The following is a 15,133-nucleotide window of genomic DNA, read 5'->3' as shown; positions in this document are numbered from 1 at the left end:
TTTGACCCCCACATCCCCCAATTCCACCAATTTCGCCCAAAAAAAATTCCAAAATTTTTTCCCAAAAAATAGCCCCAATTTGGCCTTGGATCGATCTCTCGATTTGTTGAGTTATTTGTGGTTTTGCTCCAATAGAAACTTGCCTTTGGTGTTGATCTGCAATTCCCCCACCTTCCCACAGCTTTTGGTGCCAAATTTTCCTCGAATTCGAAGGATTTCGGCCCGGATTTCCGCCCAAATCGACGAACTGCCTGCAGATCTGATTGCGACCGGAAGTTCCGCCCGGCAGGACCGGAAGTTCCGCCCCCGGACCGGAAGTTCCGCCCCTCAGGACCGGAAGTTCCGCCTGACCGAAATTTTGACAGCAACCTTCGTTTTTCGTTTTGGTACTAACCCCCTTGTGTTTGGACTTCGGTTTGAGTGCCATTTCAGCTACCACTAAGCTTCCGCAACATCGACAACGACGACGGCACCCCGAGGATCCAAGCGGTTCATTTGACACCTCCACCATAGCAAGTTCAAGATCGTCGGCCACCATCATCAAGTGGTATAACTTGCTCCTAACTTGTAGCCCTAGCCTCTTTTGCGTACCTTTCCTATCGAGAGTGGCTTTCTAGTGTTGCGAAGCATTGCGCAAGCGTCCCGACCGTGAGGGTGTGCGTGTGTTGAGCAAAGCTTTGAAGCAAGCTCGTGTGAAAAGATAAGCAAAAGAAGTGTGACATACTTACATAGATAGTAGTATCCTTACATAGTGAGAAAAAGAAAAAGAAAAATACAAAGAGAAAAAGAAAAAGTGTGTGAGTGACACCTATACACAAAAGAGTCCAAAGCTTTTAAGCAAAAGAGAGAAAAGAGAAGAAAGGCGTCTTGCGCAAATCTTGTTGCTTCTCAATTTTGCAACCAAGCCACGGTCTCTCTTGTGTTAGCGTGACACCGAGCTAGTAGTCTTCGTTAGGACCATTTTGTTCTTGCTCATTTTCCAAGTCGCGCTAACCCCATTTTGTCCCACGCGTGTGTTCCTCATTGTGTATGCCTTTTGTGATCACCGCCTTTGACTTGTGACTTTTGGATCTTACCCACTTTTGACAATAGACTTTTCGTTTGGTTCTTCCATTTGGCTTTCCACATCCATACCTAACACCATATAGAGTTTTTGTTTTTGTGTGTGTGCATACATATCGGTTTCCCTCCGTCTTGAAACACCGTTTCGATTTTGGTTTGCAAGTTTTGACCCTTTTGGTAGTTTTCCTTCCACCATATATACACCAATACCATAGACTAACATGGATAGTGAGGATGAACCTACGGAGGACGACATGGAGTCCGATGAGGGTGATAGCTCCGCAAGCACCGTGGATATGGAGGACCATGGGGAGCCCGACACCGACTATGGCTCCACATGCATTGGCGACATGACCGACATCGAGCATCTCTACACCGACCATGACTCGCCAAGCATGGACAACATGGTGGACCACCACTCCGAGCTCGACTATAACATGGACGACATGGTTGAGCACTACCTCGACCACGACTACGACCACGACGACATGGTTGAGAACATCCTCGACCACGACTACGACCACGACGACATGGTTGAGCACATCCTCGACCACGACTACGACCACGACGACATGGTTGAGCACTACCTCGACCACGACTACGACCACGACGACATGGTGGAGCACTACCTCGACTACGACTACGACACCATGATGGAGCACCGCACCGAGCACTACCTCGACTACGACTACGACACCATGATGGAGCACCGCACCGAGCACTACCTCGAGCATGACATCGACACCATGGTGGAATCTAGCTTCGACTCCACCTTGAACAAGACCGGTGCCTACAAGTTCCCCACCTTGGCAAGTGGAACTACATATGAAGATAGAGGACCTCCAAGACGGCGCAACCAAGAGAGTGCTTATGCACATGATCATCTACACCGAGCTCGTCCTAGGGAACATCAAGAGAGCCACCACCATGATCGCCATCGACACTCTCCTCCGAGCTCAAGAAGGCGCCACAAGCAAAGTGCCAAGCCTCATGAACCATCATCTAGGCATGCCGAGGATCGTCATCGACACAAGTCACCTCTTGATCATCGTCGACCATCACCACCTCATGACCACCATCGACATGCATCACCACATGACCGTCGCCGACACAAGTCACCTCATGATCATCGTCGGCCATCACCACCTCATGACCACCATCGACATGCATCACCACATGACCGTCGCCGACACAAGTCACCACATGATCATCGTCGACCATCACCACCTCATGACCACCATCGACATGCATCACCACATGACCATCGCCGACACAAGTCACCTCATATTCACCGTCGACCAACACCTACCAAGGATCTTCGACGACACCCCCCAAGACATGGTGATGATGCAAGAAGACGAGATCCTCGACATGAAGCGGCCAAGGCTACAAAGAACAACAACACCAACCATATGGTGTCCACAAAACCTAGCGCCACCACCAAAATGGCATCTCCAAAACCGCCTACACATGAGAAGATCTCCAATGGTGCGAGACAAGATACTACATCAACAAGGAAGATGGTGCCAAGTGCAAAGAAAGAGGAACCACATCTTATGGTGCTTCCCTCTCCTACCGCCACCACCACAATGAAGTCTCCAAGACCACCTACACATGAGAAGATCTCCAATGGTGCAAGACAAGGCGCTACACCAACATGCAAGATGGTGCCAAATGCAAAGAAAGAGGGACCACATATCATGGTGCTTCTCCCTCCTACCGCCACCACCATAATGGCGCCTACAAGAAGCTCAAGCCCCAATATGAAGACCATGGAGTCTACACTTCAAGATGAAGGACGGTCTACACAACTTTATGCCAACATGACAATGATTTGTCCACCAAGACCACGTAGCTCCCAGTGCCTTCGTTGCACACAAGACGGTCATCATCTTTGGGAATGCCCCAACCTCCATTGTGATGTGTGCACATCCAACAAGCACATGACATGGGAGTGCAACACATCTCAAGCCCACAAGCTCTACTTCGCCCAATTGGATGCCCAATTCAACAACAAGACACTTCAAGATACCATTGTCTTCAAAGAATGGTGCAAGGAAATGGCCAAGAGGACGACTATGAAGTCCACACGTCAAGATGAAGCACAAGAAGGCCAAGTCAAGGGTGACGTTGATTCGAGCCTAGCTCTCAACAACACCATAGCGCCATCAAACGGTGTCAACATGGGAGGCGATGGAGTTGAGACGGTTGAGCATGGGATTCTCCCTTCAACCAAGGAGGCGAATGGAGTTGAGAATGGTGAGCATGGGATGATCCCTTCACCAATGGAGGCGCATGGAGATGAGAAAATCGAGCCTACTCCAATATGCTTGAATGAGGAGATGGTACCAATCCCATGTGAGAATGAGAGCCACTTAGCCCACTTGAGTGAGAGTGATAGTGAGTTGAGTGACTCCCACCCCATATGTGAGTTTGAGTGCTTCCATTTGGAGAGCAATAGTGACACACCACATGAGTTGAGTGAGGATGTTTTGATTTCTAACAACTTAACCTCTACTCCTCTTGTGTTGTCTTCCTCTTTGCTAGGTTGCTCGGACATCGACGACGTCATTGCCATGGAGATGAGGGACTCCACTATATGTGAGATGAGCGACTCCACTATATGTGAGATGAGCGACTCCACTATATGTGAGATGAGTGAATCCACTATACATGAGCTTGCGTGCCTCCACCTTGAGGATATAAGTGATACACCGAGTGAGATGAGAGTGGTAGTTCATAGGTCATGTGAGGCCATTTCAAATTCTAACAACTTACCCTCTACCTCTAGTGTGTTTCCTTGTGTCTCATTAGGTACTATAGATGACGAGTTCCCGATCATGGAGAAGATGTACATGGTGCATGAAGATGATGCTATCACACCATGCTTGATTGAAGATGAACATGGAGGCCACATGGAGCCTACCTCTTCCACAACACCTACCGCAAATGAGTCGGACTACAAAGGTACCTATATGGGTGTTGATGATGCCATGATCCCACTAGTGGACATGATGATTTGTGAGTTCATGCATGATGATGATGATACAATTGCTATGTCATATGCTTCGTTCATTCCTCCATGTGATGCTTTGCTTGATAACATTGTTGATCATGTGGAATTACTTGCTTGTGACAATATGATCATGCCATGCGATGAATGTTTCAATATATCTTCCATTGCATGCAACTTGCCGAACAATTTTTCTTTCCCATGTGTTGCTTGCAATGACGAGAATGAGAATGCTAATTCTTGTGTTGTGACACCCTTGATGAACAATTGCTCTTTCACTAGGTTTGTCGACAACCATGATACAATGTTGAACATGTTTTGTGCTACATGCTTACAATATTCTCCCATTAATGCAACCAAAATGTTGAACAATTGTTCTTTCCAATGCTTGGTTTGCCATAATGTTAATATGCTTGTAAATGAGATTGCCCCCATAGCTCTCTCAAATTTTGGAGACTTTGCATATATCCATGTTGAGCATGTTCCCATGTTTACTCCGCATATTCACCATATCTATTATGATGCTTTGCTTAACGCTAATGGTGATGTGCAAAAGAAATGGACCATCATGATGGATGATGTGTTCATATACCATGCACACACGTTCTTTGCTTTGCCTATTGTGTGTGTAGGTACAAGAATGCCAATGTCAACCTCGATTGAGTACGAGTTGACAAAGAGAGCTCTAGAGAGCATAATACAAGTGAGTTCAAGATCGAACCCGGCTCTAATACCTTTCCCATGCTTTGCATTGAACATGTCGAACAATTTCTCTTTCTCTTGGTTCTTTTGCAAGCATGATGATGTGATTCTTACCGTTGGTGTTGCCTCAACCAAGTTGACCAATTCCTATTTCATTTGGTTTGTTGGCACACACGGTTGTGTACATGTTGTTTTGGTGAACGTTTTGGAAGATATGTTGTGTGTTGCACCAAATATGAGGACCAATTTCTCTTTCCAATGGTTTGTGTGCACACATGTTGATGATATTTTGGACACTCTTCCGTATGTGTTTTTGCCAAATTCTCCACTTGTTGCTTCAAGGATGTTGAACAATTTCTCTTTCCGATGCCTTGAGAGCAACAACGAAAATGAGTTTCTACATGAGATGGACACCATGGTCGTCTCACAATTTGGAGTTTTTGTGTTTCCGCATTTGGAAGATGTTCATATGGAGTTCTTACACATTGACCTTGCACATGCATTATTCTTGATAAATTTGTGTTGTGCTAACGGTGTTGTGAACATGAATGGACATGTCGTTGATGATATGCTCCTCTATCACACACACATATACTTTGCTTGGTCTTTATTGTGTGAAGGTACACGTGACATATGGATGAGCAACAACGTTTGGGTTCAACCCCATACATCTACTACACAAGATCTTTCAATGAGAGCACTCCGACATCATGCTAAGGTGACCTCCTTCTACTTGCGCTCTCTTGCTAAACCCGTGGAACATTGGCTATGCTTTGAGTGTTGTTTGGCTTTTCTTGTGCTATTCATAGGGCTCTTGACAAGCGAAGCGACTTTCAAGCGTGGTTGTCATCTACCTTCTATACAAGTTCATGAAGAGCTATCGTCGAGGACGACTCTTTTTCAAGTGGGGGGAGATGATACGGGGCGACCTTCGGTCTTCACCGCATCATGTGCTTCATCGCCAAGATGGCACGCTAAGGTGAATCTTCTCCTTTACGCGTGCCTTGAATCGCCTATTTGGGACGATATACTACTTCATACTCCGACATATCTTGATGACAGGAACTCGACGACAAGTACGGAGAGAAGAGAGGATGCCATGGAGACCCGAGGACGCAAGGCCGATGTCACGGAAGCATGGAAGAGAAGGAGAAAGAGGAGCTGGACGCTCCAGGCCGGAACTTCCGCCCCTACTGGCCGGAACTTCCGCCCATGACCGGAACTTCCGCCCCGAGGGACCGGAACTTCCGCCCACCGGAACTTCCGCCCAAGTTCCGCCCAAGTTCCGAAAGTCCGCGAAAACCTTACTGGATGCTACTGCGGGACAACGGCGGAATTCCGGAACAAGGCCGGAACTTTGCCGGAACTTCCGCCCCGACCGGAACTTCCGCCCCTCCGGACCGGAACTTCCGCCCCTGACCGGAACTTCCGCCCAAGATGACCGGAACTTCCGCCCCATCGAACTTCAGCAAGACAGCACTTTTCAGCGTGTAACTTAACCCTTCGCCCCCACCTATAAATAGCCTTGTTGGCTCAGATCTGAGATTAGACTTGATGTGAAATTAAACCTGAGCTTAGCTCACCCTTGTCGGAACCCTACCTAGATCTATGATCTTGTACTCACCCGGGCTCCTTATCGACTTGTCAAGATCTCTTTGGTGACTTCTACCGTTTGTTTGATCTTTTGCTTGCACTTCTACCTATTTGGTCTTTTGCTTGCACTTCTATCAACCTTCCGGTCTTTTCACCCTTCTAGATCTTGCGAGCTTCGATTTGTCGATCTCTTTGCGGGACTTCTACCGGAAGGTCTTTTCTCGCAACCTCTATCGAGTAGGTGTATCGGGCCTACGAGGGAAAACCGGTTTGTGTGCGCGTGTGTGTTGTATCCCCACGATTCCCCCTCGCGTTCTTCGTGTTCATCGCGTTCATCCACCTACCCCCACGAGTTCCACCCAAATCCGTGAAGATCGGGCACATCCTTGGACTTAGTCCACATCATCGGGACTGAAGATTCCTGCGTATCGAACGGCTCCATCATAAACATGCACACAATAATCATGTATGTAATTAACATGCATTAACCTGAGTTGGGTATTGCGATTGCATGTGGTAACGAACCCGCAGTGGGGGCATATTGTGGCCTAAACCAACTCCCATGTTGGACCACGTAGGGTCAATAAATTTCTGCGAACGTAAACGACATGTCATTAGTAGGCATGTAAATAATCACGTGTTAGTAGGTAATTATTAAATATGAGCATACTTTAGTGTTGAATCTTTGCGAGTAATCGCCTTCTGTGTAGGAGTATAGTTGTCTAGATGGATATGACGGAAAATGATCGTCCTCCTATTACAACTGGAAAAAATGCATCATTGTTGTAAGTTCAGGAGGAATACATGTACGCAAGTTGAGTACCTGTGTGGCCCCATGGCGTTGAGATATGTGTGCGGACTGTGATCGATCAAGTAGAGATGAGTCGTGGATTAGATGTATGCGAGGTAGAGGGAACTGGTACGGTCGGTGTGGCGGATGGCTAGCTCACACGTACCATACTCGGTCTGTTCGACGGCGCCTCCGGCATGTCGAATGCTCGGCTGACAACATCATCGTGACGGCTGCAACCAAGACGCCTAAGCCCTTTAATGGCAGTATTAAAAATACGTTTTACCATGGATTTTCCCTCCGAACTATCCATGTTGCGCAATTCCAAAGTGTCCTGTGCGTCCCGTGCGATCTGCCTAAACTCGTCAATCTGAATGAAATAAAAAAATTAATATTAGCTATAAAAACAGATTTTCTTAATTACATTTATATAACAAGTACAGAAGTGTCACGGTGGTAAGCTGATGCCCATGTGAGGTGTGTCGGACTCGATGGTGGGGGACCGGTGAGCAGAGTTCGTGTGCTAGCGCGGTACCATTCATTATACGTTGGCAATATATCAATATATCACCGTTGTACCGTCTGCATTAGTGATAAATTACATTAGAAGGTACATGATGATAAGATGAATTAAAATATATAATTACCTATTTTCGCGTACTCCATCAGACTATGCTTCATCAATCCATTTCCTAATCCATATTTGATTACGGTGACTCCAGTCGAAACAACTCATGCCTTTATTGTCTTATCTACAATCCAATAAGTTTTATTAAATAATGAAATAGATTAATTGAATGCAATTCATTGTTTCTGTTAGAGTGACCGAACTTACATATAAACATCAGCAACAAGTCGTCTTGGTGATGGTGGGGGAATATCATGATGCAGACCAAACTGCCGCATGACACGCTATGGGTTGTATGGCTCAACCATCCAAATAAAGAGTAGGTTGCATCGTGTGAACCACAACCGTCTGTCTTCCAGCATATCTGGTGGTGGTTTAACATGACCCCAAATAATGTACACGTCATGTTCCGTATATGGGTCCCATTTGACCATGGTCTCCTGCAGCTCCTCAAACTGTTGGTGGTATTCAGGGTAGCAACCGTGTGCCACATTATTTGACCGCCGTTTTTTAGCATGTACCCATCGACTTCAAAAAGTAAGAGGGGCATATTGTTCGGTCTCACCGTCGTAGGGGTGAATTGGTTTCATTATGTGGGGACGCCCAACTGGCAGGTACTCCCACGACCATAACTGAAGAAACTTTGCGCTTACAACAAGTATATTTCCCTTTGAAGATACATTGGTTTTCCTCCAGAGGGTGTTGACGAACTCTCCTAAACACTGTAGTCCCCCGTTTAGTTGTTGCTATCTGATGGAGTAGTCTCGGGGTAAGGTCATATGCCTCCTCATAGGTGCCATACAATCTCTGGAAAATCTCCTCCTTCGCCCGCCTTGCCTTACTAAAGCTAACCGGGAAGCCAATCAGATCTTCCGTGGTTTTTTGCAGCTTCTTTGTACCAAGGGTTATATCTTCTTCCACCGCCACTTGCATGATATGTGATACATATTTTGTAGTGACGTTGCGGTGTTCGTCAAGAGCCCCCAATTGCTCGCAGCTATGGGGTTCTATTTTTGAGATATGCCATGGCTGACATACCCCAGAGCTCACCCAAGCGACAACTCTCCCCCTGCAACCCTCATTCAATTTGACACATATGACTTTCAGCTGCCTTCAATCAGACTGCTTCACTCTGTGTTGCCGAGATATGGACAACACATACATCTTGATTGCTTGGTCAGCTGAGTCCTTGCCTGGAAAAGTTTGCCCAACCTACAGACTCGCCTCCTCTAGACCTGTAACAGAGCAGAATTCATTGCTGATGGTCATTGTTTTTTAAGAAATCAGGGTCCATTGGTGCCACAACCGCCCTCCGGGAAGGACCGACGCCTTCTTTGTCTGAGGAGGATTCAGACGAAGAAGAACGAGCGTCATCGCCCAACGCCTCCGGCAATCCCTCCACACGCTCGCTAATGTCAACGAACGCGGACAAGTATCCTTGCTCGGCAGCAAACTGGGCGATCATCTGCTCCGATGGACCGGTGTTATGGCCTGCAGTCAGTGCCTCATGCTCTGATTGGCCTATCATGGCTGTTGCAGTCAGGGCCAAATGCTCCGATTGAACGGTGCTCGGTCCTGTCATGATGATCATCTCCTCTTCACCAACGTCAGTACTGCATCCGGCACCATCATCACTAGATATAAACTGAACATACACAATGGGCTCTTCGTACATAGCAGCACCATGTGTGCTTGCAAACCTCATGTACGTACCCTAATTTTGATCACTCTTTACCTGCCGCAAACTCCAACGGGCAGGTGTCCCATCATCCCCTCCTACGACGATGAGAGCCTCAACGATCATCTACTTCCCACGCATGTCACGTCCAAACTTTGCTCAGATGCATCTTCTAAAATCCAAAATTCTCTATTGACCATGTGTGTAACTATAACTTTCATCGAGTCCCAGCGCGACACATCGACACCAGAAAATTCGTCGCATACGACGTCTCCATAGAACCCTAACACAGTTTCCATCGTACCTACCGCACAACCATATTTTTAAAATAATGTTAGATTACAACACTAACATGTGATTAACAATTTTAAATAATCATAACGCAACACCATCTATAATAATTTTAACACCATTCCATAATAATTCTATTAGTCGCCTACCGCTCACTCATTTCATAATAAAATTAACACCAAACATAACACGGCACCATATTTTAATACGCAACAAATTTTAATACTACCAACTATAAAGTTAAATTAAAATAAGTACAGACGGATTTTAATACCTCAACTTCAGCCCTCCACTTCTAATTATATCTTAAAATACTTCCACGTTATTGCAATCAGAGCAGTCTATAATCAAATCGACCTAAAATACACGCTCAACATGTTTAGTTAGAACATTAATATTTCAACGTAATATATTTCTAATTACAAGTTCATCATTCATACGTGTTATATTTCTATGCACATAAAATCATAGTCCATATAATACGCATGTTGCATGTTGCATACATAAAACATAAATTCTGAACAACACATTCAGTTAGCTATATACGTTCTAATTACACGTTGCATGTCCTAATATATTACTCAATAATAACTACACATTCGTTCTAATATTTTCATCGTACCTACAGAACATGCATTAATTAAACTAATTACACTACACAACTAATTATGTTTTAACTACGTAAATAAAATAGATCATGCTTGCTTCTTCAAATCCTTACCTTGATATCATGGATTGAGCAAACACTTAATAATCAGCCGAGAATTCTTGAGCATGAGACATCAACTACGTGAGGAAATACTAAGTGCCGAAGAGAAATAAGTATATTGTGAGAGTGCACAAACAGTGAGACTAGTGAGATGCTGTAAGAGTGCTGAGAGTGAGAGTGATAGTGACAGTGAGAGTGCGCGGACAATGACAGCCTTTATATAGAATCAGCTCAGCTCGGCGAGCAATTAGCAACAGTTTAACCACCGAAAGCATGCCAGTTTGCAATAGTTTGAGCACCACCGAAAGCATACCAATTTGCAACAGTGCGGCCTAAAAATCAGTGTCGCACCAAAATCAGTGCCTAAGATGCTGTCGGGACAGATTCTCCCGCTCGTCCGGCGACAAAATCAGTGCCGCACCGCATGGTAAGCCACGTCGGGTCGAGGCCCCGCCACGTACGCCTGCCGCCCCGGCGACAGGCGGCATGGCCCACCACTACGCACGGCCGCCCAAGCACGTTACATCGCCCAGCCACGTCGACCTGCCGCCCCTTGCGGCGGCGGCATGTCCCACCACAACTGACGGCAGCTGGGCGACAACGGTCGACGCTAACGTGCCGCCACGTCACCCGACGACAGGTCCCTGCCGCCACACCGCCCGGCGGCAAGCTCCACGTGTCGCTTGGGGGAGATCTGCCGCCACACCCGAGGTGGTCTTTTTTGTCAATTATATTCACAGGTGGTCCTTTTCGTCAATGAATTGGGCAGAGTGATCCTTTTTGTCAAAAATTATAGGCGGCCATATGTGGGGTGTTTGGCGTCCCATGTTCCTAATATTGTCCCATGTTCCAAATACTTGTTGAGCGACCAAGGTGGAACTGCCGTAGCAATCAATCCGGCTAATGTCGAAATCTCTTGCGATGCGTAAGCCGTGTAGGAGAGCTTCATATTCTTTCCCGCAATGCTGTATGTAGCTTTGAAGTGAATCTGCAAAACATAGCTAAGGCGTTTACCTGTAAGCGATTCGATTACTACACCAGTAGGACGGTGGGGGCGGAGCCAAGTTCAACTGTGGCATCCCTAGGCCCGACCATGGCCCACAGGGGCAACTCGAGCTCGTTATCCTCATGGATGACCTGCGGCCATGGCTTCCATTGATAAAAGCGTTACAAGGTAAAATGCAGCAAAAACACAGACGCGGATGGCATGGACGTTCTCCCCGCATTTGCGACGCTTGGTGATCTTGAGGCTATCGACATGGAGGGCCAAGTCATCGAAGTAGGCGGCAAGGGCGCCATCGACGGCATCTAGGAAGGAGGACCCGCCCTCATCTAAAGCACGTATTAGAGTGTGCAAAAAACAGGGCAAATAAAAATCGTAAATCCAGCCCATTTTTTTTTTATTTGCCTAAGTTTTATCGAAGTACACTCTCTAGGCAATTGCAACCTGAACTTTTCAAACTAGATTTAAATGTGCGCCTTGGCGCACGATCCCGTGAAATTCGAACTGATCTACAGACTATAGATAAATGGGAATATAGATTTAGAAAACAAAGTTAATAAGATGAACAACATAACAATAATTTTTATGCACAATCAGAAAAAAAGCAAAATATAATACACCAAAAGGTAAGCTCGCTGCAGTTCGGTCTTTAGAGGCCACACCGCACATAAAATCTAAATCTAATTCTAATTCAATGGTTATGTTATGTTGATTTTATTTTATTTGAAGTGATATGAGTAGATAATATTATAGGATATAAACGTGCAGTATTGCACGTACTTTTCATGTGGAGATTTGAACTGTTTTTACTCCTTGAGCCAATCCAAGTGGTCTTTTGTCTGATGATACAAATGGAGTGGAGAAGAAGGACCAACTTGTCATTGTGGGCTTGGAGAGTGAGAGAATAGAAATCCAGTTTAGCTGGCATGCGAGCAAGCATTTTCGGTGGAGATAGGGCATGGCTGCGCTGACAGTCGGTGGAGCGGTGTACCGCCGATGGTGGTGGCGGAGATGGAACACATGCATGACGGCTGTCTGTCCGCTGGTGGTGGCGGAGATTGAGTGTTGTCACATCAGCGGTCCATCTAACGCTGCTAGTGGAGATATAGTAACGCCACCTTGGTGCACGATCCCGTGTAATCCTCACTGATTTACAATTTGTGTAGCAACGATAAATTTCAGGTAGTTGAATGATATACATTACTTAGGTTTCACAAAACTAAGTTAATAGGATGAAATTAGGATAAAACACATGGAATCATAAAGGAAGCAGCACATTCTTATAAACAATCATGGAAATAGAGAAATATATATTACAATAACCAACACTCTAGTTTTATCAGGAGCATTAGAAGTAAGGAAGGAGAAGCAAAAGCAACATATACATAAGCTTGTTGCATCATTCATGGTTTGAGGGTAACTTATTGTTTGCAAAAAATAGCTCATTTTTCAATCTGATTAGTAAGCGTAAGCATAGACCTCTTAATCTATATTATAAACATGTATTTCATATTTTCCTTCTTTTATCAACTTTTTTATTTGGAGCCACTTAGATAGGTTTCATGGCCCGACCATGAAATCGTGTGTGTTACACAAAGATCCACACACGTGTTCACTCAAAATTGGCGATGTACAAACATATATCATATTTAGTTTAATACTCCCCCGTTCCATAAAATATTTCGTAACTTTGTCTAATTTAAATGTATCTAGGTACTTAAATTTAGATAAATGTTTTTATGGGACGATGGAAGTATGTTTTTTTCTTCTATTTTTGCTTTCAAAGATGATTACGTTACCACTTTTGTATGCAAGTTTATTTTCTTGAAAGGATCACGTCGTTGTGTTCCATTACAACGACATGCTGAGTGCTGACTAAGTCGCAATTAGAGCGTGTGTGTTGCATCGGTACTAACCAAGCAGTTTGCAAGCATGCTGAATCGAACATGAGTAAATGAGCTTACAAAAGAAAAAGGACAAGCCAAGCTCTGTAGCTCTCTCTCTCTCCAGTCTCCTCCCCACCCCACTCCCTATTGAGTGGTCGGCAGCTCACTCCCCACCGCTGCTCTCTCCCAACCACGTGAGGCCGCCCTTTCCCTTCGTCCCCATCGTCGGCAGGAGACTCACACGCCCCTGCTCTTCTCCGCTCTCCATCCACGCCGCGCTGGCGCTGCTCGGCGCGGGAGCCAAGGGCGACACGCTCGACCAGATCGTCGCCTTCCTCGGCCCCGCTGGCGGCCGCGCCCACGCGGCGCTCGCGTCGCACTTTCGCGCTGCCCGTCCTCTCCGACAGCGCCGGCGACGACGGGGAGCCCACGGTGCGGTTCGCCAACGGCGTGTGGGTCGGCGACGCGATGCGCCTCAAGGCCGGCTACGCCGCCGTCGTCTCCGAGCACTACCGCTCCCAGGCGCGCCCGGCGTCCTTCAAAGCCATGGCGAGTCCCAGTCCGCCCCTGTCGATCGTTGCAGCTTTTTCCCAGGAATTCGCCCCAATGCTCGACTCCAATCTCTCACAATTAATCTGCTTCATGCCCGAGGAAGCGAGAGCCGAGATCAACCAGTGGTTCGAGAGCGTGACGGCGGGCCGGATCACGGAGCTCGTGCCCCAAGGCACCATCAACAGCTACATGGTGGCTGTCCTCGGGAATGCGATCTACTTCAAGGGCGCCTGGCGCAGCAAGTTCGACCTTCTACATGCACGCCTTCGGCCACCACGTCCGCGCGCCCTTCATGTCGAGCGGCGAGCGGGAGCCTGCCGTTCCGGCTACAAGGTGCTCAGGCTCCCGCACGCGCTCGGTAGCCGCGGCGGCAAGAGCCGACGGTGATTCTCCATGTACATCTACCTCCCGAACGAGTGCCATGGCCTGCAGGCCCTGCTGCAGATGCTAGGGTCCCGCCCGGCGCTGCTCGACGACTCCTCGAGCCTGATGACCCAGGTCCCCGTGGGCGCCTTCAAGGTGCCCGTGGTTCGCCTCGTTGAATCTGGTCGCTGAAGTGCCCATGTGGGCGCTCGAGCTCGGCATGCTCGCGGGTGACCTAGCGCCAGGCGTCGACATCGGCGGACGCGGAGGCCCGTGACTCATCTCCACCAGATCAGCGGCCGCAGGCATCCCACATCAGAGGGCTCCACAGAGTTGGCCTCCTCTTCCCGCGGGACACGCTGATAAATCGGAATAAGAGCCGAGGGACGCCGGCGAGGACGCCCTGCTTGGCATATTGGTCGTGTCGCAGGCCTCCCGGGGTGAATCGCCGACGACCTCCCCACCTTATTGGGTAACTAAATTTATCTTCTGCATGAGTCTTAGAATTGAAATCTGGTTTATATTGGTAGCCCCCAACTCGAACATCAAATTTACTGGTTCCTCGGTGAGTAATTTGCTGCTTTATATTTTGCAGGTTCCAGGAACATATTGGTCTTGTGATATTCCAAGTCTGTATTTTGGCATGTCTTCTTTGGTTTCACAAACTTGTATGATTCGCCTAAAATGGCATGAACGCATCATTCAAAATGGTAGTGATGAAATGCAGTGACAATTCAAACTTTCTCATAACGTTACTGGGTCTAATTCAGCAAATTAGAAACATGCATGTAATCATAGTATCTAAAAGGAAAACAAGTAGAAGCACCATGTAATACAAGATCTTCCTTGGATTATTTGTTTTA

The 15,133-nt window shown here is 46.9% G+C and overlaps 1 pseudogene; it reads left to right on the top strand.

The window, feature by feature from the left end:
- The first annotated feature begins 13,423 nt into the window (after window positions 1-13,423).
- On the top strand, window positions 13,424-15,133 carry LOC127303164 (serpin-Z1-like; annotated as a pseudogene).

Source organism: Lolium perenne, chromosome 5 (genome assembly GCF_019359855.2).
Source record: "Lolium perenne isolate Kyuss_39 chromosome 5, Kyuss_2.0, whole genome shotgun sequence".
NCBI classification, from domain to species: Eukaryota; Viridiplantae; Streptophyta; class Magnoliopsida; order Poales; family Poaceae; genus Lolium; species Lolium perenne.
Note: the sequence above shows the minus strand (reverse complement) of the source record. Positions and strands in the feature narration are given on the sequence as shown.